Consider the following 14135-nt stretch of genomic DNA (forward strand, 5'->3'; position numbering starts at 1 on the left):
TTTGCCGAGTGTGGCTCCCGGCGAACTCAGCCAATAGGGGAGGTCCATGTCACTTCTCCTAAAAGCCGTGAAAATATTTTGCCGAGAGCCACCGTCGGCAATTGTTTTTCCTTTACCAAGAGCCCTCTCGGTAAAGTTGCCAGGAGGGCTACAGGTTATTATCCTTTACCGAGAGCCCTCTCAGTAAAGTTGCCAGGAGGGCTACAGGTTATTATCCTTTACCGAGAGCCCTCTCGGTAAAGGGTGCGTTCTGGTCCAGTTTCACAGTCATTGCCGAGAGCAGCCCTCGGCAATGGTGTGCCCAGGAGCCTTTTTTCCCTGTTTATGTTTCTTTCCTGTAGCGAAACATATACAGCAGCAACATATAGTTCTATCACACATAGAACATGTCACATATAGGCATCATTAAACAAAAGAAGCAATGATTGATTCTGAAAAACATTCCACATAAAAGCAATAGTGCATCAAAGCAATAGACCACAAGTTTACAAGTATCAAGATGCAAGAGTTCTCAATATACAAGGAACAATTTCAAACATAACATGAAGTTCACGTGATTTTGGAGATCGGAGTGATAACATCGACATTAGAAGGCATCACTCCGTTTGCTGCCCCAACTCCATCAACCGTAGTGATAACATCAACATTAGAAGGCATCATTCCCTTTGCTGCCCCAACTCCACAAACTTGAGGTGGAACTACCGGAACATTGTTCGACCCTTGTGATGGGTTGAGCTGTGATGGATTGACCCAATAGTGAGATGAATGCATATGGTAATGCCGAAAATGGTGATAGAAATAGTTTGAACAAAACTCACAATGTTCCACTCTGGCGTCGGTGGCATCTCTGGCACTGGTTGGCCTTGCATGGAATAAAGATTGGCCACCATATGTTGTAAAGACTTCATTAGATCATCTTGTGCCTTCAGCTTGGCCGGTTTTCATCTCGTTCTTTCTCGGTGTCAATCAGTCGAGTCTACAATATGGCAATGCAAATGTCATTCATGTTGAAATGCAAATATCCTCAATAATGAAAAAGGATCAATGGAGAAGCACTGACCTGAATATCCTAAATAATGCTCACGGAATGTGGTACGTGACGCTCTACGGTAGGAGTAGAGCCAGTACTCATAGCACGAAGCGTGTTGACTCTCGGAAGGGAGGAGGTTATGAAAGAATTGAGGTGAACCGCCATCCGGCCATTCGGTCTACCGCCTACCGCGACAATGGCCACAAGAGGGTCAAACGGTAGCACGTGAGGATCAGTGTCAGGCCCGTATATCTCCTTCAATTTTTTGGTGTAGTTCTCTCCATCTGACCGGGCTTTAGAGCTGATCCAGTCCATCTCCGGGTGGAGAGGGTCCTTGTCCTTGTCTTCTTTGGTACGTTTGATGGTCCATGCCTTGAAGTAAGTGATATCCTTGCCAATTTCTTCTTTCTACAAAAGAAAGTGATCCAAACAATCAAGGGAATGCGAATGCTCACAAATGAAAGAGAACATGATGAAAAGAAAAGGATGTGGTTGCCTACATGTTTTGAGACAACATCTGGGATGGTGAGGTTGCCTTGACGGTGTCCTCGACCCCCATCAACTTACGTCATTCAGATATTACTTCACGTTCATCCTGCCACCCTGGATCTGTCCACCGTTCGACGATCTTCTCCCAGCACGGACATTTGTCAGCGCACCATTGAGGAATCACCTGTAAATTAAAAAAATACATCTTAGTAAGGATTCTAATTTTGTCGTAGTGTAGGAAATAGCAAGCATCCATCGTCACTTGCCTTGAAGTAATTGTCTCGTGAAAGATGCGTCCCTCGAGCCTCCTGTTTGGAAATCCTATGGTTGAGATAGTCCGCGTGATACTTGACCACTAACCGGACGCGCTCCTCATAGTGCATGTCGTGGACTAGTTTCTTGGAAATATTCTCAACCACCACATTTGCACGATCCTTCTGACCCTCAACACATGTATATAAATCCTACAAACATGCATACATGTCAGAAGGGTTAAATCATGACTATGGCAAATTTAAACCTTTTGGTATTGACATTTAGGTGTTTGAAAGGACTTACCCAGAAATCGTTTACCACTCGCATGGCTCTGTTATCAAAAACCCTCTGACGCATATCCAGGAAATCCGGTGCAAGTTTGTAGTGATCCCATGACCAAGCTGGCTCAATGATACCATTCGGCAAAGTGACCAGTCCAGGATAATTTAACCTACAAAGACCCCCAATGATGCCACTCGGCGACCGTGGCAGACGCCTCTCACCACCTTTTACTAAGCTTTTGCATTTCGAAGAGTGAAGTCATATTATATGTGAGGAAATGACAAAAGTACAATTTATATGGGATGAGTCAAGATAACCACTCACATCTCTCCCATTGGTTTAATCAACACGTCTCTATGCACATATGGACGTCTTGGAAGCTTTGAAGGACCACGCAGCCACACTTTCCCTCTAGAAGTAGTGCTGATAGTCGAACCGCTCGGTTGCGAACTGCTCACCTGGTGGTGCTCTGTCACCCGTGAGGGTCCACCCCCACCCTCAGAAACCTGACGAACAACCAGCCTCCTCTCGGCGTCGTCGTCGTCCACCACCTCCTCCTCCTCATCCTCCACCACCTCCTCCGCAAAATCCTCCTCGTCCTCCTCCTCACACGCCTCATCCCCATCCTTTGTTTCCTCCTCCTGAGCACGGTGAAGCACTGCATCAGAGGGTCGAGGAGAAGAAAGAGGTGCTCTACTCCGGGCTGCTTTACGTACTCCTCGTCCACCTCCTCCTCCTGCCTCACCTACCCCCCTCCTCGTCCACCTCCTCGTCCGCCTCCTCCTCCTGCCTCACCTACTCCCCCTCCTCGTCCGCCTCCTCATCCGCCTCCTCCTCCTGCCTCACCTACTCCCCCTCCTCGTCCGCCTCCTACTCCTCACCCGCGTGGTACTCGACCTTGTTTCACACGTTTTGCCAGACAAGTGTCTAGACCCGCCAATCATTTGGCCTTCTTGGCGGTTGTGGCAACCAATGAAGGAGCGGCCACCTCTTTCACCGAACGAGCAGGTTGATCATTGTACAGATCATTCACTTTTTTCAAACTTTCCTTTGGAATCTTCTTGCTACCTGTCATGTTCAATCACCTGATACGAAGAAGAACAAACCAGTTAGTACAGATGATACAACTTGATGTAAATACAATAAATATATCACATATGAAGAATAAATGGAATTGTCACAATAATACATATAGTTGTTACACACACAAATACATAGAGTTGTTGCACTCACGAATACATAGAGTTGTTACACACATGAATACATAGAGTTGTTACACAGATGAATACATAGACTTGTGACACACATACATAGAGTTTTCACACGATTACATGGTGTTGTTAGAAATAAGGGTCAATATTAGGTGCATCATTTGGATCAGGGCTTTCATCATCGCTATCACGCTCGTTCATACATTCATCCTCGAAGTCTTCAGGGGGGCCCTCATCCTCATCTAGCCCCATGTGCCATCGCATAAGTAATGCCAAATCTCGAGGGTCAGAAACATCCTCGTATTCGTCCTCTGCATTATCTACTTCCATGTCATCCATGGCCTCATGTTCCATAGCATCATGTTTGTGATGCACGCCATCATCTTCCTTTGCATCATCTACATCTTTGTTAGTGTCTACTTCTTGAAAGAACTCTCCCTCGTATGTGTTAGGGTTTATATGGTAATCGTCCTTGTTTGGGGTAGGTACCTTGATATGCGGGGGTACCTTGTACACGACATCCCACTTCAAGAGATCGATATATTCCGTAGATGTGCACGCGTATGGGAGAAAAAACACTTGTGTAGCTTGTTGAGCCATAATATAGACATCATTTCCTGCATATTTCGAAGCTCGTTCAACTTCGACAAAGCCAATACTAGGGGTTCGTCTCACTTTCTCAGGATTGAGCCAACTGCATCTGAATACAATGGGCTTCACTCCTTGTAAACCACAATACGTCAACTCATAAATTTCTTTGATGGTTCCATAGTAGTGACGTCCATCTGTCCCTAGACAATAGACTGCACTATTTATTGACCTTCGGTTGGGCCTCTCACGCGTGTGTTTATCAGTGTGGAAGCGATACCCATTCATGTCGTAAGCCTTAAATGACTTGGCCTCATATTCAAAACCTTTGGCTACTTATCTCACTTTGGCGTCCATATCAACCTCCTGACATGCCTACAAGATTAGTAGGAAATTGTCTGGTTTATTAGTAGAAGCATTACAGGCAAGTAAGATCAACTTGAAGTAACATAAAGTTAGAAAAGTTACTTTTCTTGAGAACCAAGAAATGAAACCGCCATCAGCATTGGTATCTTCAAGAAGGTTTGCTGATTCTTCGTCGCTAGGAGGCCATGGTAGCTTCCAGAATTCATTTTGGAATTCCCTGGCAATATGAAGAATTCGAGTTAGAACTCAAGACTAGTGAGTAGTTGTCAATAAAGGTGTTCTACACATACTTTATGTACGGTTGCACTTCTTCCATGTTGATCAAAACATAGATCATAATAGTCGACCACTCAGTAGGTGAAAAGTTCTTGGGCTTCGGTCCACTTGCTTTGCCACCTTGGCCTTCGAAGAGGCTATGGTCGGAAACATTACTGGTGGGTTCTTCATTGTAACGAGGAGCTGGATTTAACCTAGTCTGAATACTTTCATGATAGTACTTTGTCGTGGTCGTGGCCACCTCCTCCTTCAGGTATGCCTCGGCTATGGAGGCTTCAATGTGGGCTTTATTCTTACATTTCCCACGAAGATGCTTGAACTCCTGTTCAGGTGCATATTGCCATCGGAACTACACAGGTCTTCCCATTCTAGCCTCATACGCGAGATGTAAGATCATATGTTGCATCGGATTAAAGAAACTTGGCGGAAATATCGTCTCTAACTTGCATAGCAACTCAGGTGCTTGTTCCTCCAACTTTGCAACCACTTCATAATCTAGTTCTTTGGCACAAAGCTGACGGAAGAAGTAGCTCAACTCCGCCAGCACTCGCCAAATATCCTCTCTCACATACCCTCGAATCATCACAAGCATTATCCTCTCAAGCCATACATGGTAGTCATGACTCTTGAGGCCTCCTATTCGCTTTGTAGCCATATTCACTCCCCTCATGATATTAGCTGCATATCCATCAGGGAAGTACAAGTTGTTCACAATCCATTGGAGAATTTCCTTCCTTTGGGGCATTGAAGGGGTGAAAGGGGCTGGTGGCTTCTTCCAAGAATTACCTTTTGCACGAGGCACCAAATTTAATTTTGGCATGTTGCATAGTTTGGCTTGATCGATCCTAGCCTGAATATTATCCTTTGACTTCTCGGTGTCGAGGAGCGTGCCGAGTAAGGCCTCCGCAATATTCTTTTCAGTGTGCATTACATCAATGTTGTGTGGAAGTAGAAGATCTTTAAAGTAAGGGAGCCTCCATAAGCTTGGAATGTGAGTCCACTAGTGTGTCTCTCCATACCCCACAAAACCTTTCCCATCAAGCTTTTACTCGAGAGCATCTAACTCATCCTTAAGCTAGGCACCGGTCATAATAGGTGGTGGTGGGTCATCAACAATAACACCTTTTTGGAAGTGCATAGCGTCTTTCCTGTATGGGTGATCAAGACGAAGGAACTGCCGATGTTGGTTAAAGCATACATACTTGTGACCCTTAGCCAGCCAAATGAAAGACACACGCTGTCGACACACTGGGCAAGGCCACTTCCCCTTTACACACCAACCACAAAATATTGCACGTGCCGGTAGGTCATGTAGCGATGTGTGGTACCAGATATGCATATTGAAGTGCTTCTTTGAAACAGCATCGTATGTCCGGACCTCGTTGTTCCAAGCAACAAGTAAGTCATCCACCAATGGATCCATATACACACTCATATGCTTCCCGGGATAGTTAGGACCTGGAATTATCAACGTCAGGAACATGTGATGTCGTTGCATGCAAACGCCAGGGGGCAGATTCAGGGGGATAACATATACTGGCCAACAACTGTATATGGCAGCCATCAAACCATATGGATTGAACCCGTCGGTTGTTATCCCAATAGCTACACTCTTCCAGTCATCTGTTTTCTTATGAATTTCAACAAATTTCTTCCATGCTTCACCATCCCGTGGATGTTGCATCTTTTTTGTATTGTACATCTTCCCTTCGGCGGCCCATCTCATATATTGGGCAGCTTCCTCAGTCATATAAAGCCTCTGGATCCTTTCTATGAATGAAAGATATCGAAGGATATTGACGGCAATTGTGAGCTGCCTCTTACTACCATCATCATCTATTACCTCAATATACCTAGAGGATTTGCACTTGACACAATAATTCGTATCTTTATGTTCATTTCTAAATAGCATGCATCCGTTTGGACAAGCATGTATTTGCTCATACGGCATCTTAAGTGAACTGAGGATTTTGTTCGATTCGTACATGTTCTTTGGCAATATATGTTCTTTAGGCAACAGGCTAGCAATAACTAACAATAAATCATTGAAGCAAATTATGCTCATGTTATGGTTTGCCTTCAGGGCCATTAGGCGTGCAACGCCATCTAGTTGAGTAACCTCTGTATGGGCGTGAAGGGGTTTTTGTGCCGCAAACAAAGCTGCATGATACTCTTCAGGGCTTTCCGGCGGCTCCTCGGAGTTCGAGTCTTCTCGAGGATCCGCATAGCGGATATCATCTAACAGGTTTTCAATCTGAGTATCATATTCGTCGGTGCGTTGTCGCACCACCTCCGCCCTGGACTATTCTGTCTCACCGTGAAAGATCCACTGGTAATAGCCTGGCGTAAACCCATATTTGCCTAAGTGTTTACTCATAGTAATCTTATCTCTTTCATTCTGGTTATCACACTCCGTGCATGGGCACCAAATTCCACGAACTGGCGTTTCTCCAGCAAATACTAATTCCAGTAAATCATTGCTCTTCGACCTCCACTCAGCGGTTATACCCTCCATGCTGGGATGTCCGGTGTACATCCACTCACGTTCTTCCATCCTCTGATATAAAGTGAAACACACACATAATTTTTTTATCTAACAAGTGGTTCCATCAAGTTTTACGACATGCACTAAGCTATGTAATAGGTAAAGATAGGTCCTAATCCCACCCGAGAATGTGTAGGCTGGGTCCGCTTTCATGACGTACTCCGACCTGAGACAAAATTTTGGCAGCACCTCCCCGCTGTTCTCCAAATACACGTCTCAGCAATAAGCCAAGAGGATGTGTATCTAGAGAACAAAAAGGAGACACTGTCGAAATTCTGTCTCGGATCTTAGTACATCATGGAAACGACCCGCCTACACATCCTCGGGTTGTCCATGGAAAACGTGGACAATTCGAAAGAGTCGAGGTTATAAATATGCAAAAACTTGCATATTTATAGAAACAACCCTTCCAAACGGGAGACACCTAGGTTACGCGACTATTTAGGTGATCTACAAATAATGAAAACCTACCACTGACACACACTGACACACACACATACAAACATACAAAGCACACACTCACACACATTATTCACTATATATGCATATATATATATACCTTTTGTTGTAATGGAGAGGGGGGAAACCCCTTTTATTTCAAAAAAACGAGATTGAGTAGGGGGGGCTCACCAACGGGGCAGGGGGGCGGCGGTGGAGGTGGATGCCGGACGAGGTAGAGCTCGGTGGAGGGGATGCCGCGCCGGTGGTGCTCGCTGAAGCTTGGCCGAGACGGTGGGGGGGGGGACGAGCTCGGTGGAGGTGGCGGTGGGGGGGCTCGGTGGAGGTGGAGGGGCGGGGGAGGCACTCCCGGTGCCGGCGGCGGTAGAGCTCGCCGGATGGGGCGGCGGCAGACAGAGGGGGCGGGGGCGAGAGAAACAGAGAGAAAAGAGAGGAGTGAGCGCACGCGAGGGGGAAATTTTGCATAAGTCCCCACGGGAAACATTTCCGAGAGCCAACATTAAGCGACACTCGGTAAAAGTCTTAACCTAGATCTCGGGGGCTTTTCCGAGAGCCGCACCGACAGTAGTTACCGAGCGCCGTCCAGCAGAACTCGGCAATGACCTCATTTTCCGAGAGCGACTCTCGGAAAATCATCCTTCTTGTGCATTCCCCATAATATGTATTATACTTTTTTTTGTTGTTTTCTTCCATGCTTGGCAAACAACCTTATCACATCATAATTACCATCTTGTGCTTTCTTTTTCAAATGATGGGCCTCGCCCGGTTCTAGAGACCAGCACCCTTCCGGTGGCCCCGGCGGTCTAGGGCGTTGATCGGCACCGAGAGGGTGTAATCCACGGTGAATAACTGCTTCTCCGTGTTAGTGCATGTCATCGCGAGATGACAGACCAAGTCTAGGCCAAAGCCACAGCAAGATCACATCCGTGTAGACCCGACGCGTCCGTTTCCCCCCTCCAGGTGCCGGCCGTGAGGGGGGCCACACCCCGGAGAGGCGTGCCGCCTCTTCGGACATGCCACCACACCGTACGACATGTATGAGGGCCCGGTGCGATGCTCCGGTGGCATTGCTACCCTCCCAGGGCCCCCGTCCCGCCTAACCCTGTAGCGTTTGACCACGGGATCTAGCCCTTTGACTTTGCACGGACGGGCTATGACCAGTGGAACTCTCCACCCGGTTGTGTTAGGTCAGCCCATAGGAACACCTAGGAGCAACATCCGGGCCTAAGCCATAGCAAGACCCCATCCGTGTAGACCCGACGCGTCCGTTTCCCCCCTCTAGGTGCCGGCGGCGGCGCCGTCCGTGAGGGGGGGCACACCCCGGAGACGCAGGCCGGGCGTTTGCAACCGCCACAACACTTACAAACTTGTGAGAGGCCGCCTACACAAGGTTTGACGGCATGTGCTAGCCCCTGGAGGCCGCCAGCCACAGTCGTAGACACGCGAAGAGCAATCTGCGGAGAGGGAAGTGTTCAGATACTTCTTTAACGTTCTCTCTCGGTGTCGGTCTAGAAAGTTGACCGGCACCGAGAGACGGTGTAGTCCACGATGAATAACTGCTACTCCATGTTAGTGAATGTCATCGCGAGATGACAGACCAAGTCTAGGCTCGTTTTGTCACGGGATCACCCACCAAAGATTCTGTCTCGGGAACGGACGCAAACGGACCTTGACGTTCCCGCCCGTGTGTGTGGTTTGTGAGGCACGTGCCACGTCAAGGACGTGTGTTGCTTATTCAAATAGCACACCACCCGTGCATGCATATACATGGGCCACACGCATGTAGGGGTGCCCTCCCCACCCTCGGGCGGTCTCCATATCGAGCACCCATCCGGTGGCCCCGGCGGTCTAGGGAGTTATTCGGCGCCGAGAGGGTGTAGTCCCTGGTGAATAACTTCTTCTCCGTGTTAGTGCATGTCATCGCGAGATGACAGACCAAGTCTAGGCCAAAGCCACAACAAGATCCCATCCGTGTAGACCCGATGCGTCCGTTTCCCCCCTCCAGGTGTCGGCCGTGAGGGGGCCACACCCCGGAGAGGCGTGCCACCTCTTCGGACATGCCACCACACCGTACGGCATGTATGAGGGCCTAGTGCGATGCTCCGGTGGCATTGCTACCCCCCAGGGCCCCCGTCCCGCCTAACCCTGCAGCGTTTGACCACGGGATCTAGCCCTTTGACTTTGCACGGACGAGCTATGACCAGTGGAACTCTCCACCCGGTTGTGTTAGGTCACCCCATAGGAACACTTTGGAGCAACATCCGGGCCTAAGCCATAGCAAGACCCCATCCGTGTAGACCCGACGCGTCCGTTTCCCCCCTCTAGGTGCCGGCGGCGGCGCCGTTCGTGAGGGGGGGCACACCCCGGAGACGCAGGCCGGTCGTTTGTAACCGCCACAACACTTACAAACTTGTGAGAGGCCGCCTACACAAGGTTTGACGGCATGTGCTAGCCCCTGGAGGCCGCCAGCCACAGTCGTAGACACGCGAAGAGCAATCTGCGGAGAGGGAAGTGTTCAGATACTTCTTTAACGTTCTCTCTCGGTGTCGGTCTAGAAAGTTGACCGGCACCGAGAGACGGTGTAGTCCATGATGAATAACTGGTACTTCATGTTAGTGAATGTCATCGCGATATGACAGACCAAGTCTAGGCTCGTTTTGTCATGGGATCATCCACCGAAGATTCTGTCTCGGGAACGGACGCAACCGGTCCTTGACGTTCCCGCCCGTGTGTGTGGTTTGTGAGGCACGTGCCACGTCAAGGACGTGCGTTGCTTATTCAAATAGCACACCACCCATGCATGCATATACATGGGCCACCCGCATGTAGGGGTGCCCTCCCCATCCTCGGGCGGTCTCCATATCAAGCACCCATCCGGTGGCCCCGACGGTCTAGGGCGTTATTCGGCACCGAGAGGGTGTAGTCCATGGTGAATAACTTCTTCTCCGTGTTAGTGCATGTCATTGCGAGATGACAGACCAAGTCTAGGCCAAAGCCACAACAAGATCCCATCCGTGTAGACCCGATGCGTCCGTTTCCCCCCTCCAGGTGTCGGCCGTGAGGGGGCCACACCCCGGAGAGGCGTGCCGCCTCTTCGGACATGCCACCAGACCGTACGGCATGTATGAGGGCCTGGTGCGATGCTCCGGTTGCATTGCTACCCCCCAGGGCCCCCGTCCCGCCTAACCCTGTAGCGTTTGACCACGGGATCTAGCCCTTTGACTTTGCACGGACGGGCTATGACCAGTGGAACTCTCCACCCGGTTGTGTTAGGTCAGCCCATAGGAACACTTTGGAGCAACATCTGGGCCTAAGCCATAGCAAGACCCCATCTATGTAGACCCGATGCGTCCGTTTCCCCCCTCCAGGTGCCGGCAGCAGCGCCGTCCGTGAGGGGGGGCACAACCCGGAGACACGGGCCGGGCGTTTGCAACCGCCACAACACTTCCAGACTTGTGAGAGGCCGCCTACGCAAGATTTGGCGGCATGTGCTAGCCCCCGGAGGCCGCCGGCCACAGTCGTAGACACGCAAAGAGCAATCCTCAGAGAGGGAAGTGTTCAGATACTTCTTTAAAGTTCTCTCTCGGTGCCGGTCTAGAAAGTTGACCGGCACCGAGAGAGGGGTTAGGCCACGGTCAACAACTTCTTCTTCTCATGTTTTTTACTTTACACACTCTTTAAAGTTGAGTTTTGAAAAAAATCATCAAAAGTCATGGAATTTATAAACTTTGGTCGTAAAAGCAAATGAAATATGAGATACAAAAAAGATAGTGCAAAAAAGAGAGGGAATTAGAGCAGTCATTACCGAGAGTCGTTTCTTGGCTCTCGGTAAACCATCCACCTACATCTCTTCCCTTCTTGTGCATTCTCGATATTATGTATTATACTTTTTTTTGTTGTTTTCTTTCATGCTTGGCAAACAACCTTAGCACATCATAATTACCGTCTTGTGTTTTCTTCTTCGGATGAGCCTCGTCCGATTCTCGGGGACGAGCGCAGCCGGTCCTCGACGTTCCCGCCCATGTGTGTGGTTTGTGAGTCATGTGCCATGTCAAGGACGTGCGTTGCTTATTCAAATAGCACACCACCCCTGCATGCATATGCATGGGCCACACGCATGTACGGGTGCCCTCCCCCTCCTCGGGCGGTCTCCATATCGAGCACCCATCCGGTGGCCCCGGCGGTCTAGGGCGTTATTCGGCACCGAGAGGGTGTACTCCATGGTGAATAACTGCTACTCCGTGTTAGTGCATGTCATCGCGAGATGACAGACCAAGTCTAGGTTCATTCTGTCATGGGATCACCCACCAAAGATTTTGTCTCGGGAACGGACGCAGCCGGTCCTTGACGTTCCCGCCCGTGTGTGTGGTTTTTGAGGCACGTGCCACTCAAGGACGTGCGTTTCTTATTCAAATAGCACGCCACCCCTGCATGCATATACATGGGCCACAGGCATGTAGGGATGCCATCCCCCCCCCTCGGGCGGTCTCCATATCGAGCACCCATCCGGTGGCCCCGACGGTCTAGGGCGTTATTCGGCACCGAGAGGGTGTAGTCCACGGTAAATAACTGCTTCTTTGTGTTAGTGAATGTCATCGCGAGATGACACACCAAGTCTAGGCTCGTTTTGTCACGGGATCACCCACCGAAGATTCTGTCTCGGGAACGGAGGCAACCGGTCCTTGACGTTCCTGCCCGTGTGTGTGGTTTGTGTGGCACGTGCCACGTCAAGGACGTGCGTTGCTTCTTCAAATAGCACACCACCCCTGCATGCATATACATGGGCCACGCGCATGTAGGGGTGCCCTCCCCACCCTCGGGCGGTCTCCATATCGAGCACCCATCCGGTGGCCCCGGCAGTCTAGGGCGTTATTCGGCACCGAGAGGGTGTAGTCCACGGTGAATAACTGTGTCTCCATATTAGTGCATGTCATCGCGAGATGAATGACCAAGTCTAGGCCAAAGCCATAGCAAGATCCCATCCGTGTAGACCCGACGCGTCCGTTTCCCCCTCCAGGTGCCGGCCGTGAGGGGGGCCACACCCCGGAGAGGCGTGCCGCCTCTTCGGACATGCCACCACATCGTACGGCATGTATGAGGGCCCAGTGCGATGCTCCGGTGGCATTGCTACCCCCCCAGGGCCCCCGTCCCGCCTAACCCTATAGCGTTTGACCATGGGATCTAGCCCTTTGACTTTGCACGGACGGGCTATGACCAGTGGAACTCTCCACCCGGTTGTGTTAGGTCAGCACATAGGAACACTTTGGAGCAACATACATGCCTAAGCCACAGCAAGACCCCATCCGTGTAGACCCGACGCGTCCGTTTCCCCCCTCCAGGTGCCGGCGGTGGCGCCGTCCATGAGGGGGGCACACCCTGGAGACGCGGGCCAGGCTTTTGCAACCGCCACAACACTTCCAGACTTGTGAGAGGCCGCCTACGCAAGATTTGGCGGCATGTGCTAGCCCCCGGAGGCCACCGGCCACAGTCGTAGACACGCGAAGAGCAATCCTCGGAGAGGGAAGTGTTCAAATACTTCTTTAAAGTTCTCTCTCGGTGCCGGTCTAGAAAGTTGACGAACACCGAGAGAGGGGGTAGGCCACGGTCAACAACTTCTTCTTCTCATGCTTTTTTACTTTACACAATCTTTAAAGTTGAGTTCTGAAAAAAATCATCAAAAGTCATGGAATTTATAAACTTTGGTCGTAAAAGCATATGAAATATGAGATACAAAAAAGACAGTGCAAAAAAAAGACAAAAAGAGAGGGGACAAAAAATTAGAGCAGTCATTACCGAGAGTCGATTTTTGGCTCTCAGTAATTTCCACCTTTTCTGAGAGCTGCTCTCGGTAAATCATCTGACCTAGATCTAGAGTTGATTTCTTTTCCGAGTGCTGCACCGACAAGCACTCGGTAAATGTGGTGTCGACTACTTAAGCATATTTCCCCCTGCTGTTTCTTCACTCAGCTCCCCACCGACCAACGCCCCTCCTCCTCTGCTCTGGCGCCCCTCCACCGACCGGTGCCCCCTCCACCGCCGCCCCCCACACCACACCGAGCTCCTCCCTCCGGTAAGCCCCCCCTCCTCCTTTCCATGTGTGTATAGATAGATGTATTGATAGATGGATGCATAGATAGATGGATGGATTGATAGATGGATGCATAGATAGATGGATGGATTGATAGATGGATGCATAGATAGATGGATGGATTGATAGATGGATGCATAGATTGATGGATGGATTGATAGATGGGTGCATAGATAGATGGATGGATTTATAGATGGATGGATGCCATGTAGATACTTTTTTTAAAGAAAAATGTAGATAATTGTTGATAATGTTGTATGCATGGATGCTATGTGCGGATGTGACCGATGAGATATGTGAGATAGTGTTGATGAGAGTTGTTCTTGGAGGAAGAGAAATCAACTTTTGAGCGATGACGGTTGATTTGGGTGAGCTCCTCATGTTGTATCTTGATAATGCGGGAGGGGCTCACCCAGCTCAACCATCATAGAAAGTTGAAATACCCGTGAGAGAGTGTCCACCATATATACCACCACCAGCGAGAGTTGTTCTTGGAGGAAGAAAAACGACTTTTGATGATGGCGGTCGATCTACGTTAGCTCTTCA

The sequence above is a fragment of the Triticum aestivum genome, chromosome 3B (assembly GCF_018294505.1).
Source record: "Triticum aestivum cultivar Chinese Spring chromosome 3B, IWGSC CS RefSeq v2.1, whole genome shotgun sequence".
Classification (NCBI taxonomy): Eukaryota; Viridiplantae; Streptophyta; class Magnoliopsida; order Poales; family Poaceae; genus Triticum; species Triticum aestivum.